Raw genomic sequence first — 19190 nt, forward strand, 5'->3', positions numbered from 1 at the left:
AATCAATACCTGGTCCTTTCCTGCTATGGGTGTAGCTCTTAAACAAGTTAAAAAAGGAGCAAAAGTGGAAAGGACCCCTAGATCATAAAATAAAATGGAGGCTACAATGGAGTATTACCTTTAACCTCTTGTCTACCACTGATTGTATCATTAGAAGTTGATTTTATAGCTGGGGGTGGGAGAGGTTAGCAATTTTCCTTGCCTGACTGGGCACCAAAATTCCTTGTTTTGCCCAACACCGCTATTACTTATGCTAAAGGAATATTACCAACTGGAAATTCATACTTAATTTAATTTATCTGTCATATACAGGCAGTCCCCAACTTAAGAATACCCAACATGCGGACAATTCCTAATTACAGATTGTGATTTCTGCCCAAATCTGGATGATGGTAATTTACTGACTTTTAGCCCACGGCTGCAATGTTTAACCATAATAGTTATCAAAAGGTAAAGGTTTATTGTTAATCCTTGTTCCTGTGACAACCCAAAAATCATAAATCAACTGGAGCTACACTTACAAAATACACCTGTTCCGACTTGAGAACAAACTTACAGATCCCATCATGTTTGTAACTGACATACATTTTTGCAATAGGATTTAAAAAAAATGTACCTGTGGGAAGTTAATTTCCCATCTGTCCCTGGATACAACCACCGCTGCTGGAGTGATTTCACAAAGAAACAAATATTTTTTGCGTATGAAATGGCCAGGGGTTACTGCATGCCCCACAGTTCTGTTCTGTGATAATGAACACTGAATCCAGGTGTTCGGAATTCAAAAGAGCATGTGTGGCCACAGCTGTAAGAGTGTGGAGCCGGCCGTATCCTAGGACAGCAATCGTGTATCTAGAAACAACATGGCTACATTTATGGTAAATAATAATAACACAGGTACATTTTAATAATCTAGCTGAAGCAATGTATCTATATATAAGGCAAATAAATGATTGCTGAGATAGGAATACCCTTTTAATGTAAATGGCACTGTGCTATGGTTATGTCATTCACAAAAGGTCCTTCTGATGTACCACATGACACTAAGATTAAAAATATTAAATGGTAGGCAACCCACTATATATCTACTGCATTCTACATCTAGAAATTCTAGCATTGGCTTCTAGCATCCGTTGTTTCAGATGTGCCACATCTCATATCTTCACAGCATAAAGAATTGCCTTTAAGATGACCAAAGATAAAAGTCTAAGGGGGTCGGCCTGGAAGCCTGTGCTAGCATTTCTTCTGCGGTGTTGCCATCAGTGTGTCAAAAGTGGGAGAGGAGGGTTGCATTGACAATCCAACACAATGGGCAACATTTTGAACACATTTTATAAGTGGTCATAAACATGTAAATTACTCATGAAAGAATAATGTTAAAACCTTAGGGCACACCATTGTTTTTCTTGTGAAATTCTCAAAATGTTTGGTGTGTTACATGACCTTCTTCCCATTGGAAAAAGTTTCCCCCTTATATTATATACTATATAATGTACCACAAACAGAAAGTTGATATCACCAACCATTCCCATGTTAATTAAGTGTATCCATATGGATGGATGCTTGGCCCACCATGTAGTGATAATATGTGGTTATGACATTTTTTTATATATTTATAAACAAAAGAATACAGATAAATCTTTATTTATATATCACCTTCATATTCTGAATCACTTTAGAGACAATGGGGTACATATACAATTAAAATAATACATAATACACAGCAATAACATTTTCAAATGACACAAGAGAACAGAAGGCCTTGCTCAAAAGAGCTTACTATCTACGATATACAACTAGCCAGATGTATTGTACACAGCCAGCTATGCCTATCCTAGTGCTGGGGAAAAAATCCATGCCATTTTTGTTATTATTAACAGGTGTTTACACTGATAAGTGCAGCACTACGACAAGCTTTACATTACAGCAAAACTAAATCATACAGAGACAAAATTCTTCACGCAACCATCAGCTACATCCTCTATTCTGCCAGTTCTAATAAGAATTTTGAGAATGGGGGAGGTGCAGAGTGAAATGAAACGCTCATACAACTTTTTATTTTTAAAACCTCTGAATCCTTCCCAAACCACAATTAAATTCAGTGCGCAGATGTCTTGGTTGTAAGTGACTGTACAAACAAGTTTTTTTTTTATTTATTGACAGATCAGGCCGAGGATATATAAAGGTGAGTTGCACAAAAGAATATAATGTCCACTTCTATTTTCATGTCTCTGCAATGAGCCAAATAACCAAATGGTTGTCATACTGACAAGCCCATGACTTTTGTCGATGTCTTCTGCTTATGCTCCTTCAATTCTTTGCTATGTACTTGAATTTCAATGAGCTAATTTGTGAAACAATAGAATTAAATAGAATGGATTCATAAGTGAATGGCAAAATCTTAGCTCTCTTGTTATGTAATATTATATGAAAAAGACATAATGCTGACTTCAAACAATAACCTGAAATGTAAGACTGTGAAGCAGAAAATATCATTTTTTATAGTTATTACTGGTTATTGCAGTTATGATAAGTTTGTAAATAGGGTGAAATAGGACCCGTGCCTGTATTAGGTCCATTGTAAAAGGGGCAGTGGCAGGTATTTTGGGGAATGCACAGTGGCCATTACTCTTGAGAACTTAGTACATGAATTGCTGTCAGTATCAATGGTGCAGGAATTGAAAAAGAAAGCATACTGTATATGGGTAAAATTCCACTGTCAGTTTAGGCGAACAATCTGGGTGACCAGATAATGCATTATAAAATATGTGAACCTAGCAGCGTGTTTTACACCACTCCTTAAGATGCTTGGCATTGTGCTTGGTGATGCAAGGCTTGCATGCTGCTACTTGGCCATAAAAACCCATGCCAGTTTTTGTGCTGAAGTTAGTGGCAGAGGAGGCTTGGGACTCGGTAGTCAGCAGAGGGTTATCGACTTATATGCATTTCCACACTTGGTGACCTTTCTCAGTGGAATTATGCCGAATATATTTATGTTTTGTGCTACCTCATGGATAAGTTGCTTCCACTTTCAACAAACTCCCCTCACAGCTGTTGTGCAATAGTTCAGTTAATTTTTTTTAAGAAACAATATTTTTCTGACTATATCAGAGGTGCGCCTTATAGTCCAGTGCGCCTTATATATGAACCGTACTTACAGACAACAGTTGCTTTGAACTGTGCACAGGTCTGCCACCTGCTGGTCATTCATGCTTATAATCATGTGCGCCTTATAATGAGGTGTGCCTTATGTATGAACCTAGACGTTTTAGCAGACTTTTATTGAAGGTGCACCTTATAGTCCGAAAATACGGTACTACAGGCAATAATGTCCACACATAGTGGGATATTTATGATATTCCAGCACTTGTGCACAGCTTTTATTTCTACGCCAGGAAATTGTGGCACCGCTCGTGAATCCGACTCTTTTTTGACACTTCTATTTGTCAGACTGATTTTGTGGCACATAGAAAATAGCAGCTAAAAGCTGGTCTATCGAGTTCTACTTCACCTTCATGTATGTAGAGACAGTTCATTCAGTACAAATCATTAATCCATTGCTCCACAAACTTAAATCACACCGAAAATTATAGCACGTTTCCAATGCCACCCTGTGCCCAAATTGATAAATGCCCCCCAGAATGCCCCCACATTCTGTCTCCTTCTATCCGCCCGCATAGATTGTGAGCCCTCATAGGCAGGGTCTTCATTCCACTTGTTTCCAGATCTCTGTAGTTTTCGTGCTTGAATTTGTTCTTGTCTTAATGTATTGAATTAATTGTGCTATGTACATAATAATAATACAGTATTTCTCATGCTCAGTGTTTCATATGGCTTATACAATACATAAAAGGAAAGAAGACATGAGAGAACATATATTGTTATCCAGAAAATGAACACAACTTAAATTAGCTGATTATTCACATTAACTCCTTAAGCCCCCATGACGTTGGGGAAGGTCATCGTGAGCTTCTGTTCAGGCATTCAGATATGTCCTATCTTTCCCTGTGTTGCGGCCCGTACTCTGTGCATTGCTATGGAGAGGGAGGGGTCACAGCCCAGCACCTATACGTTCATGTGTGAATGCAACCTTAGGCTGGATTCACTCTACTGTTGCCCGCTGTACCGTAGCACGGCGGGCACACGGCAGCGCGCAGGGAGAGGAGGAGGGGGAGTGTGCTGCTCACCCCCGCCGCTCTCCATAGGGATGCATTGTGCACTGCGCCGTATGCCGTGAAAAGATAGGACATGTCCTATTTTTTCACGGGGTACGGAGCAGTACGGTGCCGCACGCCGCGCGCCCATTGCCGTCTATGGGGGACGTATATCGGCCGTATATACGTCGGCCGTATATACGCCCCCCTTGCGTTAGTGTGAATGCAGCCTTAGGGGTTAAAACAACTGTAGCTAATCCACATAGATCCACATAAATGCTGCATGTGTTATATTCACCAATCCTTATTGAGTAGCCCAAATGGGATTCGAATGCTTGTGTTCTTCTTTCTCAGGTCTGGGCACCATATGGCAAGTTGCCATATCATACCAGTGCATAGGAGGCTGTAAATTCTTGTATACAAACTATAATTATTATAAACTGATAAGAAAACATGTTGTAGCATACAGGTTTTTTCGATGGGGTGAACATCTATTCCTGGGTGTTGATGTAATAATATTATGCTTCAACATGTTTTTTATCTGTTTATAATAATTATGATTTGTATACTGTTTCCACATGAACCAGTGGCCATGTTAGCACTGCTGTAATATGGGATCTTGCCATCAGACACGTTTAACCCCTTAAGGACGCAGGGGTTTTTTTTTAGCTGATTTCTCGCTCTCCACCTTTAAAAATCCATAACTTTTTCATTTTTCCGTGTACAGAGCTGTGTGAGGGCTTATTTTGTGTGTAACAAATTTTACTTTCCTGTGATGTTATTTATTATAACATGCCGTGTACTGGGAAGCAGGAAAAATATTCCAACTGTGGAAAAAAAAAAATGCATGTGCATCACGTTCTTGTGGGCTCAGTTATTACGACTTTCACTCTTCGCTCCAAATTTATGATCACAGTGATACCAAATTTATATAGGTTTTATTGCATTTTAATAAATTTTCAAAAATTAAACGAATGTGTACGAAAAATAAAAAAAAAATGTTGCCATTTTCTAAAGCTAATAACCTTTACATACTTTGGTATGTGGAGCTGTGTTATGTGTCATTTTTTGCGAAATGAGCCGACATTTTCATTGCTACCATTTTGAGGACTGTGCAACATTTTGATCACTTTTTATTACATTTTTTAAGTCATGTAAAAAGTTGTAAAAGTCGCGTTTCAGACATTTGGGCGCCATTTCCAGTTTTGGAGGTCACCGCAGTCAATAACCGTTTTTATATTTTGATAGATTGGGAATTTTGGGACACGGCGATACCTAATGTGTTTGGGATTTCTACTGGTGATGTTACAGGTTTTAAACCCTCCTTGACCTTGTTATGTGCACTTTACTGGTCTTGTGTTATTATGTTTTATAAAATGCTAATTTAAATGTGTTTTAATAAATCAGGTTGCTGTTACCTCAAATTTTCCACTATCATGCATTGTCACAAATATTTTTAGTTGGTCAGTAGGCCCAAGTTGTCAGGGAGGGCGATTTGTGGGGTTGGTTGGGTCAGATTCGGACTGTCTTTTATCTCAGTGTGGCTTATCTACCATATTATGATACTGCCCTTATTCTTCTTCCCAAGTTTAATTGCTGTAATTTTAAGTAGCTGCCACTAGAGGGACATGTTGCTACAATGTAAATGTTTGATTCTTCTCTGGTGAGCGTTGTAATTGCATATTGTTTTCTCTCATTTTGAAAAATAAAGCTGAATATATACTTTTAATTGGATCTGATGAATGCATGTTGTTTTCTATATATAAAGTAAGGGGAGAAGGGAAAAAATGGGAAAGGTGTAAGTGTGTCTTTTAAAACATAACTTTTATTGTACTCATATAAAAAGGAATGAGTTATTGAGTCCCTTTTTTAACCCCTTAAGGACGCAGCCATTTTGTAGCTTAGAGCTCAGCCCGATTTTTTGGATTCTGACTTGCGTCGCTTTATATGGTTATATCTTTTGAACACTGTTACTTATCAAAACGATTCTGAGATAGTTTTTTCCTCACATGTTGTACTTCATTTTAGTGGTAAGTTTTGGCTGATAAGTTTTGAGCTTGTCGGTATATCGATATATATCGGACGCTGAGCGTTAACAGGTTAATATATTATTCTTCAGAGTGTATTTATCGTTACTCTCACTGGTCACCGCTGTACAGTAGGTTTGTGTGACCGATTTGGCAAACTCTGTGCACCACTGCGTAATCTGTGTGTTATATAAATAAAGAATTATTATTATTATTATGCCACACTTGGACTAGTAGTGAGGAGCGTTGTCGCCTAAAAGAGAGAGTTATCCTTGAGTCATCAGCCATATACACCCCAATGTCCTGTAGGAGGGGAGCACGTCATGAGGTAAACAACAGGGGAGGAATGAGAACACATCTTAACAACCCTATTAAAGTGCAATAGTACCCAAACGTTTACCCCTTTTCATCTAATAACGTCAGCCCCCAGTCTAGGGGTACCTACCTTAAACAGTCAGGTGTATCCCACAGACGGGAGGGCATGCAACAGAACACCTTAAGGGCACTTTAATTGATTACCCATAACACAAATATCAGTAAAATTTAACTATATAAGTAACTTCCAAAATATGACAGACACTTCTTTCTGGGTGGAAAATTAGGTTACAGCTTTATTTATTTTATATGTTAACTCTGAATTCAGGCATTTGGAATAGAATGAGAAATCTTTGAGCTCTGGAATATGTATGCCCAGCTCGCCTCCCAGCTGGCAAGTCAGCCAACCGAGCAACCACCATCTCAAATCTTCCACCATTCCGCCACCAGCAGATCTGTGTACCCCTACACAGATCTGCTCCCCCACAGCTTGAGTGTTGCCTAAAAGAGGAAGTTATCCTTGAGTCATCAGCCGTATATACCCTGTAGGTGGGGAGGAGGTCAGGAGGTAAGCAACAGGGGAGGAGTAAGAACACATCTTAAAGGCACAGATCACCAACCCTATTAAAGTGCATTAGTACCCAAATGTTTACCCCTTTTCATCTAAGAACATCAGCCCCCAGTCTAGGGGTACCTTCCTTAAACAGTCAGGTGTATCCCACAAAAAAAAGTATACAATTTTTCCCAACTACTATTGAAACTCCCAATTAGTTTATATAGAAGGAGAAAATTACTCCAGGGAAGTAAAACCACATTTATAAACTATTTGTTGACACTTTGATTGCTAAATATTTAGACTCCCAAGAGAATTATATACAATTACATGCAACAATGTTTCTTACTGCATTCAAAGTAAACTCATACACACTGCATCACAGCCATCAAGGGGTTAATCCAGGGCAGGATCCTGTTCACAAAGATAGCAGAGAAACATTGTAGCATTCAATTGTATATAATTCTCTTGGGAGTCTAAATATTTAGCAACCAAAGTGTCAACAAATAATTTATACTTGCAGTTTGGTTTGGAAGTTTGGAAGTTTCAATAGTAGTGAGGGAAAAATTGTACACTTTTTATTAGTGGGCGTCCCTCACTACTAAAAAAAAATATACTAGAAAAATAAATAAATAAAAAAATACTAGAAAAATATATAAAAAAGGGACTCAATAACCCATTCCTTTTTAAATGAGTGCAATAAAAGACACACTCACACCTTTTCCATTCTTCCCCTTCTTCCCTTACTTTGTACATAGAAAACAACTTTTTTGGTGGTGTACACCTGTGAGGGTTCTACATCACCAGTATTTATTCTCTTTTGTTGTATTCTGTAACCTTGTGATATCTTTTGATATATGCACTAAGATGTTGTGTATTTTGATTCTTTGTAACTACTGTAGCTGCTGCAAAGATAGATTTATCCAGTACTCCGAGGGTTCCAGTAAAGTTCCAAAATTCTTAATTCTTTATCCATTAAAACAAATGCAGTTACAGCAATATGGAAGGTGAATAACATGCCAACACATTTTGTCTTGCGTTGTAGCTGCTGCACCACAATGCAAAATCTTTACCAATCCCCCAAATATAATGTATTTGTCTCCTCACATGGTTTCTTGGCCAAGATGCAACCGCAACCTCTGTTCCCCTTCAAGAAGGGTCAGACTGCGTATCTTGGACCCACCAGAGGAAATCATCTTCGGGCCCACCCTGCTTTTTTACTAGAAAGAATACCAGACTACTAATGAAAGTGTAAAACATGCAGATAACGTTGTACAGTATTAAACACGTTGGAGCTGATTTATCAGAAGTATCTGAGAGCATAGTTCTTCTAGTTTCTCATGGCAACCAGTCAGAGCACAGCTTTCATTTTCCTACCGCAGCTTATAAAACAAAATCTGAGCTCTGATTGTTTGCCATGAGCTGAATCTGTGTAATAAACCTTACACAGTAGAAGACTGACTAGTCTAACTTCATACCACCTAATAGTAGAGCAAACACTGGAGAAATGACTTCAAGACTAGAGATGAGCAAGCACTAAAATGCTCGGGTGCTCGTTATTCGATACGAACTTTTCCCGATGCTTGAGTGCTCGTCTCGAATAACGAACCCCTTTGAAGTCAATGGGCAGTGGCAGCAGCGGCAGGCTAGAGAGTGGCATGGCGACATACCCCAAATGGACTCAGGATTCAAACCAATGGGTGGCAGAGAGGAACCAAAGGAGGTGAGCAAGAAGCGCTGAAATGATTTCCTATGTGAACAAAAGGTTGACAGTATATTTAGTCGATAACACAGCATGGTGGCGACATAGTGACCAAGTTCCATAACGTATCTGGTGAAACACCCGAAAAATGAGCCTGACACAGCTCGTTTGATAAGGGGACGATGTGTGGAGGCAGCCATGGAGACGACTTCCATGATTAAGAGTGACAGTATGGGGCATCCATATTGCGCTGCTATGATTGAAACTTCAGGTCTCCAGCATGGCGGCGACAGATGGGCCGAGTTCCATTATGTATCTGGTGAAACACCTGAAAATTCTGCCTGACACAACTCGTTTGATAAAGGGGATGATGTGCTGTATATCCTCTCGCGCTCCAGCGTCTGGGCTATAGAGAGTTGAAAGTTGCGCATGGAGACATTGGTGGACGCTGTGGAGGATTGTGGAGGCAAAATGGACAGGAAACAGCAGGGGCAGTATGCATGGATGCCTCTGAGGCTGCCTATTCTTGGGATGGAGCTGGCGGTCCGCTGCCAGACGAGCTTTTGCCTGTCAAAGCAACTGTCTCTCGGCTCCTCCCCACCCAAAATGGGCCTGGGGGCCAGAAGCGTTTACTTTGAAAAAAATATAATTTTCAAAGCAGGCGGGGTCGTTTGAATATTTCATCTAGGAATAATGGAATAGCATAGCGGTTCTATTTTTAATTGTTTTTTCGGAAATGGTTCCATGATTAAGTGCGACAGTGTGGGGCATCCATATTGCGCTGCTATGATTGCAACTTCAGGTCTCCAGCATGGCGGCGACAGATGGGCCGAGTTCCATTATGTATCTGGTGAAACACCCGAAAATTCTGCCTGACACAGCTCATTTGATAAGGGGACGATGTATGCAGGCAGTAAAGTAGGAGTTTATTAAAGGAGCTGCAGTTAAAACTATGTTAGTTTGATCTTGGGATGGAGCTGGCGGTCCGCTGCCAGGCGAGCTTTCACCTGTCCAAGCCCCTGTCTCTCGGCTCCTCCCCACCCAAAATGGGACACGGGCCAGAAGCGTTTACTTTGAAAAAATTATATTTTTCAAACAGGCGAGGGCTACAAACAGCACCTCTAAGAACCTTTTGTATAAGATCAAGTGTAGTACTGTTCTTATAAGTAATTGGCTTGGTTATGGCGGGTGAGGGGAATGTAAACAGATGCGCAAGAAGCGCTGAAATAATATCGGTAAATGATAAAAGTTTGCCAGTATATTTTGTGGATAACACAGCAGGGTGGCGACAAAGTTAACAAGTTTGATGTGGAAGCCATGAAAACAACCCAAAATTCTGCCTGACACAGCTCGTTTGCTAAGGGGAAGATGTATGGAGGCAGCTATATGGACAACTTTGGGAGGCAGCTATGGAGATGATGTGTGGAGGTAGCAATGGAGACAATGTGTGGAGGCAGCTATAAAGACGACGTGTGGAGGCTGCTATGGAGACAATTGAATTTGGATAGTGCCTGTATGTGGCAGTCCAAAAAAGTTTTCAAACCAGAGGAGCAGGTAGGTGGTCCTCCAGAAAAATTAAATAGATTGAGTGCCTGTATGTGGCACTCCCAAAAATTGTTTAAAACAGAGGACCGGGTAGGGGGCTCCCGAGAAAAATTAAATACATATAATACTATAGCTAGAGCCAGTTGGCCCTGGCAAAAAATAGCCAGTTTCCTCTGCTTTAGTGTACAAAGAGGAGGAGAAGGAGGAAAATGAGGAGGAGGAGTGCATACATTATTCAGGTGGTGCTTCTTTCACCTGGTGGAGAATGGAAATCCTGAGAAATCCAGGCTTTATTCATCTTGATAAGCGTCAGCCTGTCAGCGCTGTCAGTCGTCAGGCGTGTACGCTTATCGGTGATGATGCCACCAGCTGCACTGAAAACCCGCTCCTACAACACGCTAGTGGCAGGGTAGGCAAGAACCTCCAAGGCGTACAGCGCCAGTTCGTGCCACATGTCCAGCTTTGAAACCCAGTAGTTGTAGGGAGCTGTGTGATCATTTAGGACGATGGTATGGTCAGCTACGTACTCCCTCACCATCTTTCTGTAAAGATCAGCCCTACTCTGCCGAGACTGGGGACAGGTGACAGTGTCTTGCTGGGGTGACATAAAACTGGCAAAGGACTTGTAAAGCATACCCCTGCCAGTGCTGGACAAGCTGCCTGCTCACCTACTCTCCCTCGCTACTTGTCCCGCAGAAGTACGCCCTCTGCCGCTAGCGCTGTCAGAAGGGAAATACTGTTTCAGCTTGTGCACCAGGGCCTGCTGGTATTCATGCATTCTCACACTCCTTTCCTCTCCAGGGATGAGAGTGGAAAGATTTTGCTTGTACCGTGGGTCAAGGAGAGTGAATACCCAGTAATCGGTGCTGGAATAAATTCTTTGAACGTGAGGGTCACAGGATAGGCAGCCTAACATAAAATCTGCCATATGCACCAGAGTCCCAACTCGCAAGAATTCACTCCCCTCACTGGCCTGTCCATTTCCTCCTCCTCCAACTCCTCTTCTTCTGCCCATACACGTGGAGGACTGAGCAATGCTCCCCTCTTCTGTCTCGCCAACATTCTCCTCCTCTTCCTCCTCTTCCTCCTCATCCTCCTCCACACCTCCTCCGATATGCGCTGAGAAACAGACCTGAGGGTGCTTTCGCTATCAACAAGGGAATCTTCTTCCCCTGTCTCTTGTGACGAGTGCAAAGTTTCTGACTTCATGCTGACCAGAGAGTTTTTCAACAGGCCAAGCAGCGGGATGGTGAGGCTGATGATGGCGGCATCGCCACTGACCATCTGTGTTGACTCCTGAAAGTTACTCAGCACCTGACAGATATCAGACATCCACGTCCACTCCTCATTGTAGACTTGAGGAAGCTGACTGACCAGACTACCAGTTCTGGTGGAAGTTGACATCTGGCAGTCTACAATCGCTCTGCGCTGCTGGTAAACTCTGGATAACATGGTTAATGTTGTCGGTGAGCGGGCAGTTGGAGGCGGCGCTGCGCTGCCCTGAGAGTGGCAGCATCTGTGCTGGACTTCCTGAAATGCGCACAGATGCGGCTCACCTTCGTGAGCAAATCAGACAGATTGGGGTATGTCTTGAGGAAACGCTGAACTATGAGATTTAACACATGGGCCAGGCATGGCACATGTGTCATTCTGCCGAGTTGCAGAGCCACCACCAAGTTACGGCCGTTGTCACACACAACCATGCCTGGCTTCAGGTTCAGCGGTGCCAGCCACAGATCAGTCTGCGCCGTGATGCCCTGTAATAGCTCTTGGGCAGTGTGCCTTTTATCGCCTAGGCTCAGCAGTTTTAAGCACCGCCTGCTGTCGCTTAGCGATGGCACTGCTGCTGTGCCTAGAGCTACCGACTGATGGCGCCATGCCCATGGATGGTAATTCGGAGGAGGAGGTGGAGGAGGGTGGGTGGAGGAGGAGGCATAGTAGGCCTGAGAGACCTGGACCGAGGTAGGCCCCGCAATCCTCGGCGTCGGCAGTATATGAGCAGCCCCAGGGTCAGACTCGGTCCCAGCCTCCACCAAGTTAACCCAATGTGCCGTCAGCGATACATAGTGGCCCTGCCCGGCAGCACTCGTCCACGTGTCCGTGGTCAGGTGGACCTTGTCAGAAACGGCGTTGGTCAGGGCACGGATGATGTTGTCTGACACGTGCTGGTGCAGGGCTGGGAAAAGTAGTGGCGGCTGGGGACCGAATACCGAGGGGCGGCCGCCGCCATGAGGTTTCGAAAGGCCTCGGTCTCTACCAGCCTATAGGGCAGAATCTCCAGGCTAAGTCATTTGGAGATGTGGACGTTGAGGGCTTGGGCGTGTGGGTGGGATGCACTGTACTTCCTCTTGCGCTCCAGCGTCTGGGGTATGGAGAGCTGAACGCTGCGCATGGAGACATTGGTGGATGCTGTGGAGGATCGTGGAGACGAAGGTGTGGTTTTCGCACGGGAGGTGTTTGGGCCGGGGTCCTGGGCAGGGGGCTGACTAGCAAAGGCAGCAGATGACACAGGGGAAGGAGCAGTGGTGTGCCCGGCCGGAGGTGAACGGGCTTGGTGCCATTGAGTGGGGTGTTTAGCATTCATATGCCTGCGCATACTGGTGGTAGTTAAGCTAGTAGTTGTGGAACCCCTGCTCATCCTGGTTTGGCACAGGTTGCACACCACAGTCCGTCGGTCATCCGGTGTTTCTTTAAAGAACCTCCAGACTTCTGAAAATCTAGCCCTCGCCACGGGGGCTTCACTACGTGAAACATTTGGCGCTGATGCACCAGCTCTGGCCCTGCCTCTCCATCTGGCCCCACCACTGCCTCTTCCAACCTGTTCTCGTCGAGGACTCGCCTCCGTCTCAGAAGCACTGCGTTCTCCCGGCCTATCAACCCAGCTTGGGTCTGTCACCTCATCATCCTCTGATCCCTCAGTCTGCTTCCCCCTCGGACTTCCTGCCCTGACAACAACTTCACCACTGTCTGACAACCGTGTCTCCTCATCGTCCGACACACTTCTTCCACTACGTCAACAATGTCATCATCACCCACAGACTGTGACCAGTAGAAAACCTGGGCGTCGGAAAAGAGCTCAGCAGCAACCGGACAAGTGGTTTGTGACTCTGGGAAGGGTCCAGAAAACAGTTCCTCTGAGTATGCCGGTTCAAATGACAAATTTTCCTGAGAGGGGGCAGACTGGGGGGAAGGAGGCTGAGGTGGAGGAGCTGGAGGAGTGCTGATTTCGGTGACATGGGTGGACTGCGTGGAAGACTGACTGGTGGACAAATGGCTAGAAGCATTGTCCGCAATCCACGACATCAGCTGTTCGCACTGTTCTTGCCTCAACAGTGCTCTACCACGAGTCCCAATAACTTGAGACATGAACCTAGGGAGTGTAGCTCTGCGGCGTTCTCCTGTTCCCTCATCAGCAGGTGGTGTCTCACCCCGCCCAGGACCAGGGCCTCTAACCCCTGCAGTAGTTGGACGCCCACGCCCTCGTCCTCTACCCCTAGCCCTCGGGTTCAACAATTTCAAAATTAAAGTGTAAACTGTAAAATTTTTTTGTGTGGTTTTTTTTTGTGTTTTTTTGTGTTTTTGTTTTTTTAACAAAACAATGCTATCCTATTGCTATGGCTAGTTTCTAACCTACACTGACAGCACACAACAGGATTTTGTGCTGTGCCTGATGACTTTTAGTTCTGAAAAAAAAAAAAAAGAAAAAGCAGACTGTGCCTAATTCAATCAAACCCCTAATAAATTGTCCCACTTAGGTGTTTGAGATGGATATGTGTGTCACTAAGAGCTAAACAGAATGTTCGCAAGACTCCCTGCAAATTCGTCACAATATGGTACTAGCTGCACTACTAGTGCCAGCAAGGCCAGCCACAAGCAAATTAACCAAAAATAAAATATATAACGCTATTGTAGCACTAAGAAGGCCTGTTGGGTTCTCATATGGCTAGTTTCTAGCCTACACTGACAGCACACAACTGGATTTTGTGCTGTGCCTGATGACTTTGAGTTATAAAAAAAAGAAAAGTAAAAAAAAAAAGAAAAAGCAAACTGTGCCTAATTCAATCAAACCCCTATGGTACTAGCTGCACTACTAGTGCCAGCAAGCCCAGCCACAAGCAAAGAAAAAAAATATATATTCTAGCCCTAACAAGGGCTGTTGGGTTCTTGTAGACTCACTCCTGCCTAACAGTAAGCTAATATAACACCCTGCAGCAGCAGCAGCTCTCTGCCTAATGGCATCCAGACAGAGAATGATGCAAGCAGCGCGGGCAGGGACTAGTCTACTCCAGGGTCACCTGATCAGGCCAGCCAACCACTGCTATCGACGTGTAAGTGTACCACGTCATGCTGGGTGGAGTGCAGAGTCTCCTGGCTTGTGATTGGCTCTGTTTCTGGCCGCCAAAAATCAAAACGGCGGGAGATGCCATTTTCTCAAGCTGGCGAAATATTCGTCCGAGCAACGAGCAGTTTCGAGTACGCTAATGCTCGAACGAGCATCAAGCTCGAACGAGTGTGTTCGCTCATCTCTATTCAAGACCCAGTCAGTGAACATGGGGTTGGTTTATCCCCTGATATGTTAAAATTAGATCTGTGCCTAAGAACAAAATCTAGAGGGGGCTGAAAAAATGCCAATTATGGCTAACAGTGAGTATATAGTGGACAGATGACGAGGGCCCCATTTAGTGTTGATGCTGCCCTCTCAGTGTACTCTCAGTGCTTATGTCCCCTATCAGAGCCGCCAAGCTAACACCTCTTTCCAGCACATTACTAGAAGAGAGCAGTGCTGGACCCAGGAAGAGTCTCTCCAATGATCCACTGATAGATATAGATTCAAAAACTGTTGTATGCAGCATTCACACAATGGGCACATTTACTAAGCATTGTGCGCCAGTTTTCTGTCGGACTTTGCACTTTCTTTCTAGTGCTTGCACAGGTATTTAAGAAGTGCCTGCAACTGCCTACAATTGTGTCGCAAGTGACCCATTTGTGATGCAGCTGCAATAGACACAAATCATGGGGCGTTCTGGTGCTCAGTCAGACTGGTCGCCATATTGAACAAGCAAAGTCCGACAGAATTGTGTTGCACACCCCATGATAAAGGTGCACCAAAAAAACCCTAAATGTTACTAAATGTGCACCATCGGGGCTTATTACCTGAGGGTCGCGGTGCACACTTTTGTTGGACTGTGCACTTTTTTGGGGGCTAAAACAGCTTGCAGAGGTATTAAATAAGTGTGTGCACTGGGATTGTGGCGCACGTGACCCTTTTGTGGCGCATCTCTGCTGACTTCCATGCGACACAAGCATGGTATTTAACTTTTAACCCCTTTGTGTCTAAGCCATTTTAGACCTTTAGGACCAGGCCTGGTTTTTAAAATTTGCCCTGTATCATTAAAGGAGGTTATAACTTTGTGACGCTTTAACATATCCAGGGGATTTTGAGACTGTTTTACCGTCACACATTGTACTGCAAAGTAATAGAACATTTTTGATGATATCTTTTGTGTTTAGTTATGTAAAAAATTTAAATTTGGCAAAAATTTAAAAAAATTATTCATTTTCAAAGTTCAAAATTTTCTGCTTTTCAGGCAGATAGTCATAGCACCCAAGTAACTTTATAACTAACATTTCCGGAATGTCTGCTTTATATCGGCATAGGGTTTTATGCATCCTCTCTCTTTTCTAGGTTGTTAGGAGGTTCAGAATTTTGGGTGCAATTTTTCTCATTTTTATGAAAATCGCCAAAACCCTTATTTAGAGGCACCTCCTCAGCTTTAACTGACTTTGAGAGGCCTAAACAACAGTAAAACCCCATATATCACGCCATTTTAGAAACTACACCCCACAATGTGTAAAAAATCAACTTTAAGAAGTGTGTTAACCCTTTAGATTCTTCACATGGGTTAAAACGAAATGGAGGTGTAATTTACAAGCTGTAATTTTTTTTAGACAATGTATTAATTTTGGCCAAAAATTAAACCGTTACAAAGTATTAAATGACAAAAAACTCCACAAAGTCTGATACCCAATTTCTCCCGAGTATGAGGATGCCCCATATGTGGTGATTATTTTTTTTGTGGATGAGATCCACTTTTCAGGTACAGCATTTACGGGGGGCTCAATAGCTAATAATCAATCATATTTTATTAACTCTTTCTTGGTGGTGGTTAAAAAAATCCTTAATTCTTCTGAGCCCGGGCGATCGCCATGATGTGATACTACGTCAAGGTACGGGAACGACCCACATCCTATGACGTAGTATCACGTCTAGGTGCGCAAAGAGGTTAAATTGTGTTGATAATAGACAGTCTTAGAAAAGATAACAGACACAACACAGGTGAGATACTGCTGAATTGTGAGCTCATGAGAAACATCAGCACTTATTGTAAATCTGGTAATTTACACATTGGGGCAGATTTATCAAGCAGTCTGAAAGTCAGAATATTTCCAGTTGCCCATGGCAACCAATCACAGCTCAGCTTTCATTTCACCAGTGCTCATGAATATTTTAAAGGGGAGCTGTGATTGGTTGCCATGGGCAATTGGAAATATTCTGACTTTCAGACACTTGATAAATCTGCCCCATTATGTTTTTGATCTGAAGGAGTCTCTACCTGGCTGCCATATCAGCTTCTTCCAGCCACAACTTATCTCTGCAAATTAAGCAACACAAAAATTTTAGGTACCTCACTTCATCATCTTCTCTTCTTAACAGAGGCATAGTTAGGGTTTCAGGACAGGTGGGGCGCATACATCTCAGTGTGCCCCCAAACAAATGTTTTTAACTGCAAAGACACATACTACTATTTGAGTGCTTCCAGCAGTCGACATGTCTTTAGCTAAAAATACACATATATACACCTAAAATCTATATACCACAAATATCAATATAAGTATATTCCAGCAATCAATATACCAAACACATAGATACCAATATCCTTATTACAATGTACAAATACCTGGATAATTGGCGGTGGTCGGCTTCCAATTTTGATAAATTCCTAGCCCCTTTCTGTGCTCCCTGCCAGATCTTTGTGACTCATAGCCTTAGAGAAAGCTTGTCTGATGCCCTGTGCGATTATGCCGATTTCCCATTGTGATCTCGATTTTGTTCCTGACTTCGCGCCTGTGCTGCCCATCCTGACCTTCCTCTATGTCCCCGACTGTGATCCTGTGCTGCCTATCTCGACCTCCTTCCTGTCCCCGATCACAATCTTGCCTTATGATTCTGTACTTCGCCTTGGCCTCCACTACAGACAATGTACATGTTCAAGAGAGGCCTGGATGCCTTTCTGGAGAGCAAAAATACATCAGGGGTTATGGGGAAAAACAGCCTTATATACTTTGATACTATGCCACACATATAAATATTTACCAGCAATAAACAGCCCATAATTATATCCTGCACATACAAGTATATACCAAAAATGAATAAACTGCACACACAGCCGTGGACATGTCATACCAAGCGCAGCAAGCCAGGCAGCATCTTACTCTGGATCAAGCACTCTTGTTGATCTTTTTTTCATTACCATATCTATATGATTTCCCTATCTGACACAATCCACTACCGGATCCCGGAAAGACGCAGCATACCCTACGCATGATTACCAAGAAAAAGACTGAACCTCTCACATCTGCTTTAACGCACAAGACACAAGGTGTCTCAAGGTGAACAGATATCATAGTCACTACACAACACATCTAAGTGACATATTGCACTAGGTGAGCCGCCTGTGTTTCTTTCTATTTTTCACTTCTGACAGGTGAAAGAGGAGATGGGAGACAGTGAAGACTATAAGTTTTCTGTGAGATGGTGAGTATCTATTGAGTATCATATTCCAGTATGAGCGATTGGTGGTGGGATTCAGTGAAGGTGAAGGATTATTGAAAGTAAAAGAAAGGAGGTTATGGTCTGAAAGTGGAAAGGAAGAATTGGTTAATTTAGATATTGAAGAAAATCAGGCAGTGGCGTAACTAGGAGAGGCAGGGCCCCATAGCAGATTTCTTCATGGGGCCCCCCTCTCGCTAAAAAAAAAATTCATGCATACAGACACGTTTATACAATCACACACATTGATACAAATACATACACATAACATTCAAGAGAGAGGACAGCAATCCACATTAATCCCTTCAGGGGTTTGGTGCCCGCAGCCAGAAGTCCAGGCGTTCAGAACTTCTAAAGTGGCATATAGGAAGGAGGAAGCCACAGCACCGAGGAATAGAATATGAAGAAGTCTTTATTGGTGCATCATCAAGGCATAAAAAAGCGACGTTTCGATTCTAATGCGAATCTTTTTCAATCAATGCCTTGATGATGCACCAATAAAGACTTCTTCATATTCTATTCCTCGGTGCTGTGGCTTCCTCCTTCTTATATACACATAACATTCTACACTCACTTTTATGTACTCGTACACACATACATACATATACACTCATATGCCCAAGTTTATGTACTCATTTATATATTTATACACTAACATATACAGCATATACAAACTCAAACTGTATATACATACAGTATATATACATCAAAGTTTCATATATACATACATACAGCATACATACACACATAAACACATTGGGGCAGATTTACTTACCCGGTCCATTCGCGATCCAGCGGCGCATTCTCTGCGGTGAATTCGGGTCCGGAGGGAATTTATTAAGGCAGTTCCTCTGCGCTGAAGTTCCCCGAAACGCACTGAAATACACCGAGCCGGGCTAAGTGAAGGTAAGTGCGAGCTCCGCGACACATTTTTTTTTTAAATGCGGCGGTTCTTCCGAATCTGCCGGGTTTTCGTTTGGCCACGCCCCCCGATTTCCGTCGCGTGCATGCCAGCGCCGATGCGCCACAATCCCGGGGCAATACAGGGGATATCGGCGCAAATCGG

Source organism: Engystomops pustulosus, chromosome 1 (genome assembly GCF_040894005.1).
Source record: "Engystomops pustulosus chromosome 1, aEngPut4.maternal, whole genome shotgun sequence".
In the NCBI taxonomy this organism is placed as follows: Eukaryota; Metazoa; Chordata; class Amphibia; order Anura; family Leptodactylidae; genus Engystomops; species Engystomops pustulosus.